Here is a 19829-nt window from a genome sequence, read left to right on the forward strand (position 1 = left end):
CCCATTCCTGACTTTTCCTAACTATATGTCCTAAACATGCCTACAGCGTTTTAGCTGCATAAACGCTAAAATAAATACGTTTATCTAGAATACATTTACCTAGAATAGCCAAAATTGGGTTATTCTGACCAGTCATTTACATACATAAGAAATCAAATATAACACATAATCCTGCCTTTCCTTTACAATGCAGTCAGTCTGGCGCTCAAGTGGCGATCTCTACCTGTCTACAGTATTTCATGTGCTTGAAAAACACACGCATTGTACAGCATTACAGGTGTGTTCTTACAATTGTAGTCAGATTGAGCGGATACAGTGATTACCCTGCAAATAGACATGGATTGGAAACGGAGACTGAAGAGAGCGCCTTTTGGAAATGCCGTGTATATGAACATGACTGATTCAGGGGACATCATTGATACTGGGAATGACAGATCATTCATGGGTTTGTGTCAGTGTTGTGAAAACATTGTGAGTGAAACACAGGTCCAAATGGCACCGAGTGTTTTTCCTCTACTGATCAAAACACGATTGCTACTGCACGTAGTACAGAGCGCAATAACGCAGACACATCGCACGCAAAATAATGATTCAGGGACATTATCAGCAGAGGAGCATTTATTGCGATGCTATACATTCGTGGAGCAGAAGTGTTCACCTGGACAGGGCTGTCAAAATGCAGTGTGAGGTACGAGCTCATGCAGGGAAAGTGCAGAAACTGTCCTGTGAGGACTGTACGAGCTGTCAGGTATGCAGGCTAAATATATACTCAATCGTTTCTTGAAATACAAAGCTACAGTGAATACAAGCACTGTATGTTGAAAACAAAGTCTACATGGTGTTGCAAATGTTTACTTTAGTGTACAATTATGTTTTGATAAACGCAATAGTTATTCTTCAACTAGAACATATTGCTTTTGAGCATGATTATTATATAAACAATATTTACGTTAACACTTGTTTCATTCCTTTATTGTATGCCGTTTTTGAGCTTTGTGCTTATTGTAGGCTGTATGGTTATTCATGTTTTGACTGCAGTGTGCACGTTTAGAAAAAGTGCTTTGTTATTCAGAGCAATAATATGATTTTTTTAGGATCATATATCAATTTAAATAATCCAGTTGTGCTATACAGATGTTGGATATGATGTTCATGAATAAAACGTACGAGTTGTATGCGATAGTTTGCCTTTGATTGTCATATCACAGCTGCTAAAGAGCTGTCGGTTACAATGACCGGCTTTGGCGCTTGGTAGTTTCAAATGTCGGCACAACAGCCGAGTTTGATTTCAGCTCCGAAAAACAGATTCAATTTAAGATTCCCAAACTATAACTGTGAAATGAAAAACCTGAGAAGACCCATAAAGAGGAATGACAACGAGCACACAGATGGGTGTCACTCATCTGATAGACCTGCAGAGAAAACTATTCATTGCTGCTGCTGCTGATCAATCTGTTATCTGTGTACATTTCTGCAAATGCAGTACAAACCCTCAGAGGGGAAACCAGTGAACATGTTTTACACACACATTCACAATGAAACAAGACGGCCGAGCGGCCCTGTTTGTACTGTATGCTATAGGAGGCTACAGGACATTCAGAAATTCCTCACAGACACTGACCTTCCTACGCTCTTCCAACACCCCTCCATCAGGCCGCCTCTTACGATGTCTCGGGCTGCAGATAATGATCATTAAAAAGGCAGTAATTCACACATTAGACATGTTGCTCATATCTTCCCCTCATCGCACAAACAATCAACAGGGATTGTGACAGCAGGGGAGGAATAAGACTCCCGTTGCACAGCAGTTTGACACATTGCTCATTTTACAGCCTGCGGATCAGCTCATAAGAGGCCCTGGATATTGGTGCTGAATGGAGAGAAACTGAGGAGAAGTGCATACTGTATGTTGAGTTATATTGTCAAGTGTCATTTCTCGCTTCATCCATGTCATTATACACAAGTATTGAGCTGTGCAATAGTGATCTTTACATTGGGCCGCTGAAGGCGCTATATACCTCGGCGCTGCAGGAGGGAGGCCGCCGTGGGCCTCGGAGTCGCTGGCCGCACTCGACGAGTCGAGAAACGGCGTCCAGTCTGACATTATAGTCGCTCTAATCGCGTTGAATCGCAGCTAGTGCTTCTCAACAAAGGGCAAGCAGTGAAACTGTTTCATGGAGGAGGACAGGAGCAGATTGCGCTGAAAAACGACTCATATTTTGAATGTAAACATGTTTAAATACCTAGATCTTTATCATAGGGAATTACTAGTTTTGTTTCAGACGTTTATGTTTTTATGTTTCGTCGCTTGCATTGTGTTCAGTATCGAGTCACAGCCCGTGTGTGTATAAATGTTCAGTAAATAGAAACGCGACTCACCTCCAAAGAGAACCACATACGAGTGACGCGGCACACGCACGCCAGTGACGTCATGACGCAGCGTGATCAGTCCTGGGTGAGTTAATGCAGCTGCAGGTTATTTACAGTGTGAGTCGGTGTTTGAGTTGCCACCCGTCCCTTACAATACGGAATCGTCCCGTTATGGAGAGAACAATGTATTGAGTCAATACGGATGCGATTTGTTACTGTGAAGGAGCTGTAAGAATCTTGCTATATATAACATGAATGAACAATGCTTTGGTTAAACTATACATATGAACATTCGCGTCAATAAAGCTTATAATGAATAACACAAGTTTGGAACAGCACAATTGCATTATGATATTTGGCCACTAGATGGAACTATATGGAACTGTAACACATGACAAACAGCCTGAAGAACTGACAAGGTAACAGATAAGCTATTAACAGCGTCATAGTATAAGAGTATAAAATATTCTGAAACGTCCACCGAACAATGACATGAAATGAACATTGAAATGGCATAAGTCAGCCAGATGCAAAGTGCAAACAGTAAGTCTTGGTTGAGCTGAGGATGCCTCCCCAAAATACTCCCATAGGGCTCCTGAGGAGATTGAACATGCATTACAATGTCATGCACACAGCATGTTGTGAATTAGAAATGCTTCCCCCTGCGATGTATTAAACACAATTGCTGGCATACTAGGTGTATCTGTAGTTCTCACATTACAGTAATAATCTACCTGTTCGTTAGCCTAAATTCATGAATTACTTTGTAAATAGTCAAGCAGACCTGCATTTCTCAAACCCATTTTTTACAATGACAGACGCTTAGTTTTACACATTGTTGCCCCAGGCTTAGTCCTAGTCAGCAGCACCCCGTCATGTGCAGTCTGAAGTCCATCAGTCCACAAAGGTCCTGACCAGTGGCGTATGTAGGGGGGACCACGATGTTAATGGATGTTAATGATGGAGGGGTATCCTACATCGTCTATTAGAATATTAGTTAGATTCGAAAATTAGTGTCATATTTTAAGGTCAGCAGCAATTCAGAAGGGGTTTATTAGAACTTCAAATCAAACTTTGTACGACAACGTTGAGCCTCAACACTAAACCGGTTCCAATGGAAAAGTCAGCAGGTGTTTGACTCCTAAATGCTGTAATTTGGTGTGGAAGTACAGTCTTATTTAAAGGGTTCCACCATAAAATGATCACAACCTGAGAGTTTCCCACTCCTGTAAACCCCACAGAGTTCAAGTGGCACAATGAGCAAATAGGCACAGGCTTGATTGTGCTCTTAGACTGTTTCAGGTCTCTGTTTGTCCTATGATTATTCTCATCTGGTTCATATATACAGTTATAATAGTCCTTTATAATATACTGTGGCAAGAAAAAGTATGTGAACCTTTTGGAATCACCTGGATTTCTGCATAAATTTGTCATCAGATTTGATCTGATCTTATACTAAGTCACAACCGTAGACATACACAGTCTGCTTAAACAAATAACACACACATCATTGTATTTGTCGTGTCTATATTGAATACATCATTTAAACATTGACAGTGCAGTGTGGAAAATTAAAGTAAGGTAATTCCAAAGGGTTCATAAAGGGTTTTCTTGCCACTGTATAGTGACCACCACATCTATAAAATCCCTTGATAACTTGTAACAAAAACAAATATATAAGAAAATGTCAAATGTAAAACACTGCACAGATCAATCTCATATGTTTTTCAACTAATCGCATGTTTTTCCAAAAGCACAAGAATGACATTTATTCACGTCCCATCAATCATTATTTTGTGCATCCTCCTTGACTGAGAGAACACTTTCTGTAGTCTTTTATTAGTTGCTGCCACTTGGGATGGATTTGTGATCCCTCCTACTTAATCGTTTGAAATAGGCAAATAAATAAAATGTTATGAATCTTTAACACTATGTATATGATAATACAGATATGTTTTAAATATAATGTAACATCACAACGGCACTAATGTAGGACATATAAAACCAAAGCTTTACCATTGAATCGAATGTACTGAAAGGAATATCAGGAATCCTCTGGAGATCCTCTTTAGTGAAAGAGATTATTAAGTGAGATCAGTCGTCCTGGAACGAAAGGAATGTAAAGTCCTGAGGTGACCTTTCTAGAAGAGAGTTTTAAACATTGATAATCAGCAAAATGTCATCATATCAGCTATAACCTGGGAAATAGCCGGCGGGTACAACCAGGCCTAGATATCATGTGAGAAATATATGTATCACCTGAATTTAAAGATAGAGGAACCAAAAGCACAGCCTCAATCAGAAGAAGGGTATGAGATACAAATGCTGCTGCTACATTTTAATGTTAATAATTTTATGGGAGAAATAGCTCCTTTCACCATTTTTCTCATTTTAATGTGGATGTCACATTCAAATCCTGCAGCCAAGTTTTTCCACATTCCTTTCATCATAATTTTAGTTTTAGTTTATCAATAAGCTTTATTTGTTACCAGTAAGAGATCCAAGTCTGAGCTGTCTTTAAATAAGTCAAAATCTCTACAAACTTTAGTTTTGTTTTGCTTCGGTTCTGTTCTGTTTCAATTGAGGCAAAATGTATAGTGCATGTACAGTATCTGCAAAAGATACATTTTTCAGTGTTTAATAGCAGAATCAGAACAGCAGAGGGCATATTTGGCTTTGAAAGTAACATATCTAGCTTAAGGAAGAAAGCACCATTGGAGGTCAGCTTTAATTGTTGGTTTTGGCATCACTGTGCATTCTTAATTGGCAAATTGCTTTCACAGCTTGAACTATCTACTGTATAGATTATCTGACTTGAAAAGGCTGTTACATCAGGGAGTAATTGGTGAGGATAACAAAGCACGCTCCTGGAAATTTAGAAAGCTATGCTGACTGTTTAACTAGTACAACCTTTAATAATTATTTGAACACGTGTGGGGGAAACATATTAACATCCTATCCTGCCTTTGTCCTTGGTGAGCTGTTACTCCTAACTTGGAGTTCAGCATTTCACATTCCTTTCTTGCAACGTATTATCTGCAAATTACCTTCCAATGCTGGCAATTTAGAGGTGAATGATTATTATTCATGAGTAATGAGTATAATATTGATGAGATGGGAAGGCTTAGTTTAGAATCCCAATGAAATCACTGCTAGTTATTAGAAATGACCATTCAGACACTGATTATAATATGTTAAAACCCCATGAGGGTATGTCCCAGAGGGGGTATAAAAGCTTTGTTCTATCTTAAAACTTTTGGGGAACAGTGTCATGCTAGCCTAAAATCTTTTGAGTTCTGTGTAGCGCTGTCCCTCCCGAGCACGTAATCAATTCTGATTCGAACTCCCGTCTCCAGAACTCTCTTCCACCACACGCTCTTTGTTTCGGTAAATAATGTGGAAAAGTTCAACTACAGAGTTCAGATTGTTGTTACAAGAGTCTAAAGCATTTCAAATCAATGTTGAACTGGCATTATGAATATACTGTGTGCATATGTATGTATATATACAGTGCTTTTAGAAAGTCTACACCCCCTTGAACTTTGTATATTTTGTTGTGTCAGTGTAGGCCATTTTCAGACCACAAAACAAAACAGAATCTCCCAAAACAGGATTCTTTCTTGAGTTTCCTTCGTGCCAGATTTGTTTAGTGCTTGGGATATTGTTGTCACATCCATTAGACCAGTCTTGGCCATAAAAGCACAGAGCTCTTGCAAAGTTGCCATTGACCTCTTGGTAGCCTCTCAGTTCAGCCTTCTTTCTCATTCACCCAGTTTGGAGGGACGGCCTGATCTAGGCAGGGTCTTGGTGGTGCCACACACTTTCCACTTCTTAATAATAATTTTGACCGGCTCCAAGGAATACTCATGGCCTTTGATATTTTTTAAAGCCATCCACTGATCTGTGCCTTTCATCAACTTTGTCCCCGAGTTCTCTTGAAAGCTCCTTGGTGCTCACGGTTGAGTCTTTGCTTTGATTTGCACCAGCAAGCAGAGGGAACCTACAGGAACTGCTGAATTGATCCTGAAATCATGTGAATCACTAGAGTTTAACACAGGTGGAGGCCACTTAACTTGGCATTTAACTTGATTTATACAGGGTTCATTTCACATGCACAGGGCAAGAAGACTGTGCTAGGGCAGTTTTATCAAAGACACCACGAGGAACTGTACACAACGGGAATAAATATAATAAAACATACTAAAACCTGCCTTTAATATTCAGGGGGAATAAAACACTAAAATCCCCTAACAAAAGAAACGACAAAATTCTCTAATAAAAGCTATCCATTAGAAACTACATTTCCCCTTCATGTGAACAAATGCACGGTAGCAGCAAACAGACTTCAGAAGCCTGTACACACAATAAATATCAATATTCGATTTCGAAGACAATACAGCAGCACTTAGTAGTATCGGGCTTCTGTCTCGTCAGGTAGCAGCAACACCATGAACCACTCATAGGTAAGTGAGCTGCCGGCTACAGGACTACTTCATCTGTGGCAGCTCTGAGGCCGGTAGCCGTTTCGGGCCGGGCAAGACTCGGACTGGCTCCGCGCCAACCGACCAGAAATCGAGGCAGGTAATGTCCATTGACAGAAGCAACTATTGTGCAGATAGAAATACTAAGGTCTTCTTTTTCAGGTTGTGGGTCCGGGAGCGGCCACCAGGGAGTGAGGGAAGACAGCAAAAGCCAAAAATGTGAGGTGCAAATGCACATCTTTCTCTGAGGAAACCACAAACTGCCACCACCACTTCCCGTGGTGTATTTAATAAAGTGTTAAAATTGCCGAATCTGGGTCTCCTAATTTCAATCATCAATACTGGCTTTTTCAACAAGAATTCTTAATACAGTCGGCAACATTGGGATGGAAAAATTGATTTTACTTTGTCTTTGGAGTCCAGAAATTCAAGACAGCATTTTTGAACCAAAATTATTCCAAAAATTCAGTGAAATAGACATAAAACAAAGAAAAAAAAAACGAAACCAGTACTAATGAAAAAAAACTCGAAATAAAAGTAAAAATGGCCTTAGGCACAACGAAAACAGCACCACTGATTGCTAGTGACCCTTCCTGTTCAGCAGCAGAAAGAGAAGACCCCTTCGTGTCTGTTCGTACAGCGTTTATACTCATTCCCCAGAAATGGAAGAGTCCACCCCCATTACAGAGGTAGGGAAGAAAGACAACAAAACAAACACTCCATTTGTACAGAATCTATGCACAGCATCATCAACAAGAATCATCATTTCTGTCAGGCTAATGGGATAATACCTTGCATGCAAACTTCCAAGTAATTATGTAGAGTATGCATCTTCTGGCACTTCGCTATAACGGCGTGATTTGAATAATCAACTCCTGCTGTTTATATGCACGCATGTGTGTGTGGACTTGAAGGAGAGTTGGATTATTAGGTTAGATGGAGTTTAAATTCTAAAATATAGAAGAATTAACTAGACAGAGAAATAGAGATGGATAATGAGCAAAACTATTTACATCCAACTGTCCTCGTAACACACACACATACATTAACGGCGTTATGGTATACTGGGGTTTCAGTTTTAAACACGGCATGACAGCTCAAGCCCGTTCATCACATGTGTCTCCTATTGTATAAAATAAGCCTTAAGTGGAATTATCTTTGCCGTCTGCTCACACTAACTGCATGTGAGGACATATCTTATACTGTACAATAAGGAACAGCCCAAATACAAAATGAACTTGAATAAAGATACCTGTCAGGTCAGGACATACTGTATTGTGAAATCGTCTGGCAGTGTAACATTGTGACATCTTGTTTCACAGATGTGCTTAAAAGTCAGCAATGAAATAATTGAATCATCATGCATGCCACTTATTTAAAATTAATACTATTAATGCCAGAGTTACAGGTTTGTTCTTTGCTCCAGAGAAGAAGACAAGCAAGGCTCTTCAGATTGTGCCAAATCTCTTTTCTGCAGGAACATCTGCTCCAACTGGCTTGAAAAAGAAAAAGAGTGTGATGCTGCTCCAGTTTGTACATTATCTGAAATGTGTGTTTTGATGGATCAATATATTAAATCTTCAATTTAATTCAACAGCCCATTGATGTTTTCTGTGTGTTTGTTTTGCATCCTTAATTTTGTTCCTTTGATTTTATTCTTGCACTTGGTTAAGAAAGTATTTGTAAAATAAAGTTTTAAGAAAACACTGTTTTTCAAGAAAAACTATTTTATCTTGAGGGAATTAACCAATCTCTTGCTTCAAGAAAACAGGTAACTTGTTTTATTGGACTAATTTCTGGACACAAGAAATAATGTACATTCTGACTGGAATTGGCATAACCATGGGATGAGAATACACTTTTGAGCCAAGAAGAATTCAGCAAGAAAACAATTCTGGGCCCACGGATCTTCACAGAAGCCAAAATAATCTTGTAGTAAGACATGAGTTTTGGCAGTGTGGTACTTTGATTGATGGCATCTATTTCAATGACATCCATCTCATGCAAAAACAAACATCCAAACAGTTAGATTTTGCTTTATATTCAATAGATCTCCCTTGTTTTTCCAACAATCTGATTTCCGATAGCTTGAATAATCAGTCTGGATACAAGGATATTGTATCCATGAAAACCAAAGCCACGTCAGTGCCTCAGAGGTGAGACACTGTGGCCAGCAGTGCTCCTGTTGAGCGATCACAATGAGAGCTGAATCAGATGTAACAGTCAGGTGTTCATAATGGATATCTGACCAATTCATTCCATGCAGCCCCTGTTTCTGTGATTGCTTGACAAATGGAACAAATGGTTTCTCCTAAAGATCTGTGGAGCCCCTCTCTTCTGAGGACATAAAGTTTAATGTAGTCCTGAGTTCCCCTACACGCTGTTATACAGTTATATGAATGAACAAATTCACGTTCAAACTGTGCCACTGTCATTCCTTGTGAGTAAGACGTTTTGCTCTGGCTCTAGCAGGTCAGTGACCGGTCACCGGTATTTAAGATTGTGTTATTTTCATAAAACTACACCATATCTGCTCAATCACTGTTACAAACACCATCACATTTTCTGAAAATTGGAGTAAAACAGTTTTGAGACCAAGATATACATTTCCCCTTTATTGAAATACAAGGTGATGCAGTGCTTTACTAGACACTATTAGTAATATACATTGCCTTACACTTGTAAACAGATTTTAAGGTATTGCTCCATTGTGTTCAGATTGAAAGTATGTTTTGTATTGCTTCAAAATTAACTTATGATTACCATCTTAAGGCAGAGTGACGCAGGACAAGGAACACTGTAGCTGGACAATGTTTATGCCAAGTCCTCACAAAAGTGTCCCAATTGGATCAACAGGCCTTAAGAAAACACTATAGTGTTGGTTGAGCCCTCATCCCACAATGCGTAAAACCATGCTGATGTATTTTACTATTGCCATACTTGGACAGTATGTTTTTGATGGTATCATTTGTGTGGGACAATAACTTTACGTCTATGTACACATACACATGCCTAATGGAAAATCAGACTGGGAAAAATGACAATGAGGAGTGGTGACAAAGAGTCAATATGTCCAAGGAACATCTTGAATATCTCTTAGAATAGGACTTCACCATTCCTGAAATATCACATCTGTTGTCTGTAACTGTGAATCATCCGGAGGAGAATGACACACTATGGATGGCCTGTAAAGGAAAGACACAGTGACATATCTGATGAGTCTGGTCATGGACATCAGTCCAGAAAATTTGCCTCAATGAAAATCAGACTGGGAGGGGGGAAAATAGGTCATGAATCATTTGTGCTAATGGCTGTAAAAAGCAGAATAGAAAAATGATGTGCTATGCATACTGTACTCACAGTAGGTTCAATAATTTAAATACAAAAATAAATGACTCTAACTGATTTCAAACACAGTATCCATACTACTAAGGAGGCCAATGTCAAAACATCTCAAAATAACAGGTGTTCAGGTTCTGCAGTGAATAAAATCAATATCATTTTCCTCTGGGTTTCCAAGACTAAGTTGCTGGGCTAAACCATTTCATATATCTGCTATATGTCCAATACTTCTTGGGGGAAACTAGCATTCACTGCAGACCTGTACAGTGTATAAAATGTACTAATTAGGAGAAGAACTGTGTCATCAAAATCAAGTCTTTCCGATGAAGTTTGAATAGATTAATACAATGGACTGGACCTGAAAGTCTGAAATGATTAAGTGAATCGGAAAACAAAACCTAAAATAACAATAATAATGTTTCAGAACTGCGTACCTATATATTCAGAAATTATTGCACATTATTATTCCTGACCATTGGCACACAACCTCCGAATAACAAAACAAAGCACAACTAATCATTTACATTATTACAGAAGGTATGCAGATTGACAGTTGACCAGATTGACAGTTTTTGTTCGTATTGTCTTTTAGATCCAATAACATAGGTTGCTGGAGTTCCTGCATTGACAGGAAATTGTCGGCTCATTCACACTCGAGTGCAGTCCGAGCTTAAAAACTGCTTTTTGTGTCGCTGGTGTCTTTTCTTGAACAGATTTTCTGCTGCCTGTGTGGTGCACGGCCTGCAGTTCCTGCACGAGCGGAAGATCGTATACAGGTAAGTTATCACACATCAGCCATTTGTACAATATACAAGCAAGAAAAAATCTAGTCTCACTGAGATCAAACCCAACCTAAACTATTCACCCACTGAATTTCTCTTAGATTTTGAAAATGATTTATTGTGACACTCACAAGTCCTCATAATAGAAGTCATGTCCTAAAATCAGTGCAGACATGTACCTGAATGCAACAAGTTTGAGAAATGTATGATTCTGTTCATTGTTGACAGGGGAATAGTTCTTGTGTTCCTGGCAAGCTCTGTCTATATTCTGCAATCCAAGTGATTATACTGTATTTTTATTCCAGGGACTTAAAGCTGGACAACTTGGTGCTTGACGCAGCTGGCTATGTCAAAATTGCAGACTTCGGTCTGTGTAAGGAAGGTACATTAAAATTCTTGATTTCCTAGTATATGTATAATTTAATTTTTTTTATTTGTATATTTAATTTACAATGTGATATTTTTCCGGAATCCTCTTAATTTTCCTTCCTAGGCATGGGCTATAAAGACCGAACTAGGACAGTGTGCGGCACCCCAGACTATTACGCCCCAGAAGTCCTCACCAAATCATCGTACACCCGGGCAGTGGACTGGTGGGGGCTGGGTGTGGTCATCTTTCAGATGCTGGTTGGCGAGGTGGGTATTCTTAACAGAACTTCAAATTTAAGACTTCAGTTGGAAAAGTGTTAAACGTCTCCCGATAAGGCTGTAGTGTAGTCGGTCCACAAGCCAGTCACAGGGGTAACTGTTGCACTCTTTTAATCTGTCGAATCTCTGTGACTTTTGGCCAATTGTGTGCCACAGCTTGAGGCATTATCTGGATTTCAGGGAGAAAACTGCTCTAAGCGAAAGCTTTTAATGGTTCAGCCATTCAAGAGCCTCATATATAAGCTAATGCAGTATTAAAGTGAAAGCAGTAGGCCTCTGTTGAGGTAAGATCATGATCCTCTCGTGGTTTCATTATGATTAAAATGATTTCATTGAGTGCCATCAAGGCAAAGTTAAATCTATACCACCAAGGGCCAGGTAGGATTTCATTCAATCCTTGAGGACTTAATTAGACTTTTTGAAAACCTAACATTATAGTTGCAGAAGCTGAAACACATCAGTATTTTATTTCATACAGATCGCTCACGCACACACAACCGAAACACACCTTTATTGCCAGGTTACGATAGCAACTCCTTCAGGACGTTTTGTTAACCAGGTTTGGTTTTCAGTAGGATTCCATTATTGCAGACTTTGTGTCTATAATTGATCAGCTTTAATAAGTCATGTCTAAGTTGTGAATTGACTTTTTACAAGATCTGTGTGTGTGGCTTTTGCATTCCCGAGCTCAGAATGTGAATATTGAAAGTTTGGGTCTGGAGTAACCCTTTAATGTGCTCTCCTCTCTTTCTTCTTGTGCCCGTAGACTCCTTTCCCGGGTGAAAATAGAAACCAGGTGCTTCACAATATTGTGCACATGAAAGTGGACTATCCTGCGTTCCTCTCGTCAGAGTCCATCTTCATCATGAAAAAGGTCTGTATGCCAGGGTTATTTATTGTTGAGACACGTTTTTCCTCCAGTCTGTCCCTCGGTATCTTGCTACCAACCATAGTGAATGGATGTCACTGTTATTTAAATGTTACACAATTGGAGGAATACCCAGTGACTGTGCAGCAGTGGAGCGAGGCTCACAATAACAATGCACAAACGCTCATTTGCACTTCAAATTATGAGAACTTATCTTTAACATCATGTTTCAACTTTAAGTCCATTGATGGAGAATAACGTGCGTCTCCTTCTTGTTTTGAATCCTCTGCAGCTCATGAAGAAAAATCCCAGCAAGCGCCTTGGAGCCAGTAAACGCGGTGCAGAGGAAGTAAAGAAGCACCCCTTCTTCAGAGTACGTTGGCGGACATGTCCGTTTTATGGCCGCTCTTTTACATAAAGGTCGCGCCACTTTATCCTTTATCCATTTCTTTCTTCCTTCTCTTTTCAGAGTGTGGATTGGCAAGGGCTTCTGGAAAAGAAGGTGAAGCCTCCCTTCGTACCCACCCTTAAAGGCAGTGCGGACGTCAGTAATTTTGACATAGCTTTTACTGCAGAAGCCCCAGTCCTGACTCCGCCCATCTGAGGGGCTCCTCCTCCGGCTTGCGCTGCACTACAGCCCGCCGAAGCATCTCGGTGCTTGGAGTTCTGACCGCTGCCCACACCGGCCGGTGCTGACCGGCCTCACGCATGGACTCTCCTCTGGCGCTGCGCCTCACCCGTCTGCTCACGTGAAACCCCCGAAGCACAGCGATGCTCTACCAGCTGTCACTGAAAGTCGTTTTGAAGATGAAAAACTGAGCTCAAAATCTCCTTGAAAGCAGGCGGATTTGGACTAATCAGACATCTTTATTACCCAAACACACATCACTATGGAACACATCCGGAGAAAAATCACACATCAACCGACATTTAGATCACTGAACGGTCGCTGCTCCATTGCTATCATAACTGGCATAGTTGCACAAATACACAAAAGAGTTTCCAGAACTGGAGAGGTACTGAATTTCACTGCGACTGACAGAGCATCAAGGACCTGTTTTAGTGACATATCAACTAGCCGGTGCCCAATATGCCTTCCAGCGCATCATAAATGCAGGGACCATGATAGAAGACCTTTGAATCTAGTTGTTTAACTCAGAAAGAATTTAAAAAAATGTCATTAAATATAATTTACCTCACATACACACAGAGAAAATCACCACTTGAAGATGCACGGCTTCCCCTGTAATGTCACTAGTATTTACAGGCAGGCCTCATCATTAACCTTAATGTACACACTCTGTATGAGCATAGTTAACTTTTAAACTGTCTTACAACCTCTGTTTTATTATTTCAAAATGTCTTTATCAAATACTGTTCCTTAAATATAAACATGTGGTGTAATAACCTTAATGCAGTGGTTCCCAAACCGGTCCTGGGGGACCCCCTACCCTCCTGGTTTTTGTTCCAACCAAGCTCTCAATTACTTAATTGAACCTTAACTGAAGTAACAAACTGCTTAGATTTTACTTTTTAAATTGTGTAAGAAAATATTTGTTTCTTCAATATGATTTTTAATATAATTCTATACCTAACTTAAAACCCCTACTGTTTAAAATAATGAAAAGTCTCCAATTTAGGAAATGATTAGTTCAATTAAGGGTTCAATTAAGTAATTGAGAATTCGGTTGGAACAAGAACCAGCAGGGTAGGGGGTCCCCCAGGACCGGTTTGGGAACCACTGCCTTAATGTATTCAGTGAGGTAGTCAAAACCCCCAACAACAGTTAAACTCTGTAAAACATAAATAAACAAATGAAAACATACACCTCAAGGCAGTGGTTTCAGGCTTTCATTTGTCACCCGTCTGAATTTACTGCAGGTATATCTGTCTGTACAGGTCGCTGTTGTTTTTTTTTGTTTAGATTCATGAATGGTTTGATTCCTGGTTGTACAGATGTATTAAAGAAAAAATATATGTATTTTAAAAAAGTTGTTGATTTATTTTGTGAAAACATGGCTTATTAAAAGGGAGGGGGTTTGGAAAATTTGAAATGCATACAAGACAGCCGGCCACAGCCAATGAAAATTCCCCCAAAAATTCAGTAAGTCAGTATGAATGACCCGACGCAGCCCCGGGGCAGATCCAGACAGGCCAGCCTGTGCCAAAGCATCGAGGCAACCAGAGTGTTTATAACAAGAACCCTCCCCTATAGGACAACTGCAGCAAATGTCATCTCCAGCTCTGCTGCCTCTTTAACATCGTCCACCAACCCCTCCCAGTCCTTCTGTTCCCACTGCGGCCCCCCAGGAACACCCCCAGCACCCCCATGCCAGTTCTCTCAATGCAGCTGTTCTGGCCAAACAGGGGCACCTACTCCACTCCACCGACCCAGCAGGAAAGAGGTGCAATTCCCCCAGTTCTCCTTAGCAGAAGAAACCTGTCAAAATACAGTGAGGGAAAAAAGTATTTGATCCCCTGCTGATTTTGTATGTTTGCCCACTGACAAAGAAATGATCAGTCTATAATTTTAATGGTAGTTGTATTTTAACAGTGAGAGACAGAATAACAACTAAAAAATCCAGAAAAATGCATTTCAAAAAAGTTATACATTGATTTGCATGTTAATGAGGGAAATAAGTATTTGATCCCCTATCAATCAGCAACATTTCTGGCTCCCAGGTGTCTTTTATACAGGTAACGAGCTGAGATTAGGAGCACTCTCTTAAAGGAAATCCTGTCCAAGAATGTCAGGGACAAGATTGTAGACCTACACAAGGCTGGAATGGGCTACAAGACCATCGCCAAGCAGCTTGGTGAGAAGGTGACAACAGTTGGTGCGATTATTCGCAAATGGAAGAAACACAAAATAACTGTCAGTCTCCCTCGGTCTGGGGCTCCATGCAAGATCTCACCTCGTGGAGTTTCAATGATCATGAGAACAGTGAGGAATCAGCCCAGAACTACACGGGAGGATCTTGTTAATGATCTCAAGGCAGCTGGGACCATAGTCACCAAGAAAACAATTGGTAACACACTACGCCGTGAAGGACTGAAATCCTGCAGCGTCCGTAAGGTCCCCCTGCTCAAGAAAGCACATGTACAGGCCTGTCTGAAGTTTGCCAATGAACATCTGAATGATTCAGAGGAGAACTGGGTAAAAGTGTTGTGGTCAGATGAGACCAAAATCAAGCTCTTTGGCATCAACTCAACTCGCCGAGTTTGTAGGAGGAGGAATGACCCCAAGAACACCATCTCCACCGTCAAACATGGAGGTGGAAACATTATGCTTTGGGGGTGTTTTTCTGCTAAGGGGACAGGACAACTGCACCGCATCAAAGGGACGATGGATGGGGCATGTACCGTCAAATCTTGGACGAGAACCTCCTTCCCTCAGCCAGGGCATTGAAAATGGATCGTGGATGGTATTCCAGCATGACAATAACCCAAAACACACAGCCAAGGCAACAAAGGAGTGGCTCAAGAAGAAGCACATTAAGGTCCTGGAGTGGCCTAGCCTGTCTCCAGACCTTAATCCCATAGAAAATCTGTGGAGGGAGCTGAAGGTTTGAGTTGCCAAACGTCAGCCTTGAAACCTTAATGACTTGGAGAGGATCTGCAAAGAGGAGTGGGACAAAATCCCTCCTGAGATGTGTGCAAACCTGGGGGCCAACTACAAGAAACATCTGACCTCTGTGATTGCCAAAAAGGGTTTTGCCACAAGTACTAAGTCGAAGGGGTCAAATACTTATTCCCCTCATTAACATGCAAATCAATTGATTACTTTTTTTATATTCATTTTTCTGGATTTTTCTGTTGTTATTCTGTCTCTCACTGTTAAAATACACCTATCATTAAAATTATAGACTGATCATTTCTTTGTCAATGGGCAAACGTACAAAATCAGCAGGGGATCAAATACTCTTTTCCCCCCACTGTATATCTAAGCTGTCCTTCACCGCTTCAGGTTGACAAGTAATAAAAAGTCAGATCATTAGCATCAGCTGACACTTTGAGAGGAGAAGCAGTGGGCACAGAGGGCAGGGCCAGGCTGGTTAAATGGGTACACAACAGACAGAGCAGGGGTTCAATTGCTAGGGAATACAACATCCCAGAAAGAGGGCAACTCTGAAGAATCCCCGCTGTACTGGAAAAGGCCTGCTTACATTATTATTAATCAGCAGATACAATCTCGGCAGCTCAGGTTACTCAAAGGGACTTGGATAATATTCAGTTGTGGGCCGACACCTGGCAGATGAAATTCAATGTGGACAAGTGCAAGGTATTACATGCAGGTAACGAAAATGTCCACTATAATTACACTATGAGAGGAATAGAATTGGAAGAGTTTATGTGGACTCATAACTTTCTCCATCCAAACATGGCAAACACAGTGCTAGGGTACATAGTCAAAAAGTGCACAATTTAAAACAAGGGAAGTAATGTTCAGACTGTGCAATGCACTAAACTGAGTTCTTTATTCATCACCCACGCTTACACTCACCAGACCTGGTCAAATACCATTACATGTATGTATTGATGTATTTTAATTAGTTCATATTTTAATTCAATTATGTACAAATTGAATCTTGTTTGATAATTACTAAATGACTGTATTTGCAAAATAAAATGAGTTTGTGTTTTAAAAGTATTTCTATGTATTTGCAAATATTTCAATGATGTATTTTTACTAGTATTTTATATTCTCCATTTTCAGTCATTTGTATTTGAATCAATGTGTTGTATTTTAAGATATAATCTTTTATGTACATCACAACAATATGATTGTAGCACAACATTAACACACAAATTAAAGACTAAAGACACAATGTGAGATTCCTAACATAGTCCCACCAATTTCATCTGTCCCAACAGTCTAAATTGGTCGCTTTCATTGACTCCTGTCTCCTCCCTGCATCTCTCATCTAATAGCTAATGAGGCAGAAATTGTGAGATTAGGAACATAAAGAAAAATGGGTTTGTTATTCAAAGTTGAGCTAATGCGTGTACTGCTGGAAAAAGATCTACCTTAACACATAACACCTGTAGTCAGTGCTAATTATAAAACTATTCAAAGTTAAACTGCAACACCAATGTGGCCGAACATTTACTTTCAATGAGAGTTGTGATGTGATGGTAATGTTAGACCGTATTTGTTGCTGAGCTGAGTTTGTTGTGATGTACAAATGAGATTGTATTTTCAAATACAACCCATACATTGAAATACACATTTAAAACACAGAATATCAAATTCCTTTGGAAACACATTCAACTAGTAATTGTGAAACAGGATACAATATAAATCATGATAAATGAGATTAATTGGAAATACAGAAAACATAGTTGACCCATGTCTGACACGCACACACACAAGCAGACACACACACACACACGTACACACACAAGTAGACACACAAGCAGACACACACACACGCACACACACACACACACACACAAGCAGACACACACACAAGCAGACACACACACGCACACAAGTAGACACACACACACGCACACACACAAGCAGACACACACACACGCACACACACACAAGCAGACACACACACACACGCACACACACATACACACACACAAGCAGACACACACGCACACATGCACACACACAAACACACACACACGCACACACGCACGCACACACACCCACACAAGCAGACACACACACACACACACACACACACACGTGCACACACACAAGCACACACACACACACACACACGCACAAACACACACACACGCACAAACACACACACACACAAGCAGACACACGCACACACACACACATGCACACACACACACACACACACACACACACAATAATTGCAGAATGTAAGACAGAGGATCCTGAAGCCGTTGTGATGGACCTGGCCGTGGGACATGAACACTTGAAAACCCGCCTTCACCGCCAGACGGATCTGCTCAAGTCACGTGTTCCTCCTCACACTGCAGACTCAATAAAAACAACAACAATCCCTCTCAAAGACGCCTCCTTGTGTTTGGATTGCACTGATTCATTCTTCCTCACTGTAAAACAAGGAACTGATCTCCTGTGCCACTGTGGGTCTTCAAAGATCACGTCATTTTCGCGTTTGTTGAAGGCAAATGAGCAATAATATGTACTATGACCAGGGCCGGCCCTGACCAATTTGGTGCTCTAGGCAAGATTTTAGCTGGTGCCCCTATTGCGCATCACAGCCAATTCCACCATCGATCATTGTGTGCATACACTCACACAGAAACTGCATAGCTTTATGTCTTTGAGATTTTCTTTATTTTAGAAACATAAAAAAATAAAAACTGTATTAAAGAAACAAGTGACATAAAACTAATGATAAATAAAATATAAAAAGGAGTATTCCACGAAAAATCGATATTACAGAAACCTTAGTGCAATATGCATAATGTAGCATTGTTCTACAGCCTTACTCACCTTGCCTTTCTTGCAGCAAACAAGTGACATAAAACGAATTATAAATAAGTGGATGATTCGTGCAGCACACTAGCATTTCTCAAAATTATGTCACAGGTTAGGTTATTCCCCAGACAGCTGAATAGTCTTTCCAACATTCCCTAATGAATTTAAGGTAAAAGTAACTGACACTGACTCTAGCTAGCCAGCTCTTTATATTAGTGAACATTACTAGTATTGTCCAAAGTAAGCTGGCTAGTAGTAACACTGCTCCAACGGTAACTATGCAATTAGATAAACTATTCATTCATCACATCACATTACCTCTGTCCTTATCCCGTTTTTCCTCCTCTTCTCTACTTCTTTTTCTTCCCTGGGCACCAGAGGGCTTTGGTCTTTTTGACATCGTTTGAAGTAGGCTGATGCTAATTTATCATTTTTCACCTTCAGTGTCACTCACTGCTTCAGATAACTGAAGTAGCCCACCACCCCACAATCAGGTAAATCTAAGTATGAGAGCGAGGGGGCGCGATTGATGCGCCGGGCCGGGGTGACCCTGCGGGCAACACGGAAAATATGATATATAATATAATATTTCAAATTAATAATATTAAAATACTATTAGTAAAAAATTATAAAAGTTAAAAATAAATAAAAAAAATCTTCACTCATTTGGATGGACGGCGCCCCTAGCATTTGCCTATTCCGCCTATGCCACGGGCCGGCCCTGACTATGACTCACACAGTTAATGGCAGATGAGGGTATTTTCATAGACTTGTTCCAGCATGGTCCTGGAGAACTTGTGAACAGCAGCATTCATGTACAGGACAGAGTGTTTCCACAGCCTATGTTTTGGTCTCAGTCTTGTGCGGAGGGGAGCTGCTCATGGCGAAGCTGTCACAGTCGCTTG

Source organism: Amia ocellicauda, unplaced genomic scaffold (assembly GCF_036373705.1).
Source record: "Amia ocellicauda isolate fAmiCal2 unplaced genomic scaffold, fAmiCal2.hap1 HAP1_SCAFFOLD_114, whole genome shotgun sequence".
Classification (NCBI taxonomy): Eukaryota; Metazoa; Chordata; class Actinopteri; order Amiiformes; family Amiidae; genus Amia; species Amia ocellicauda.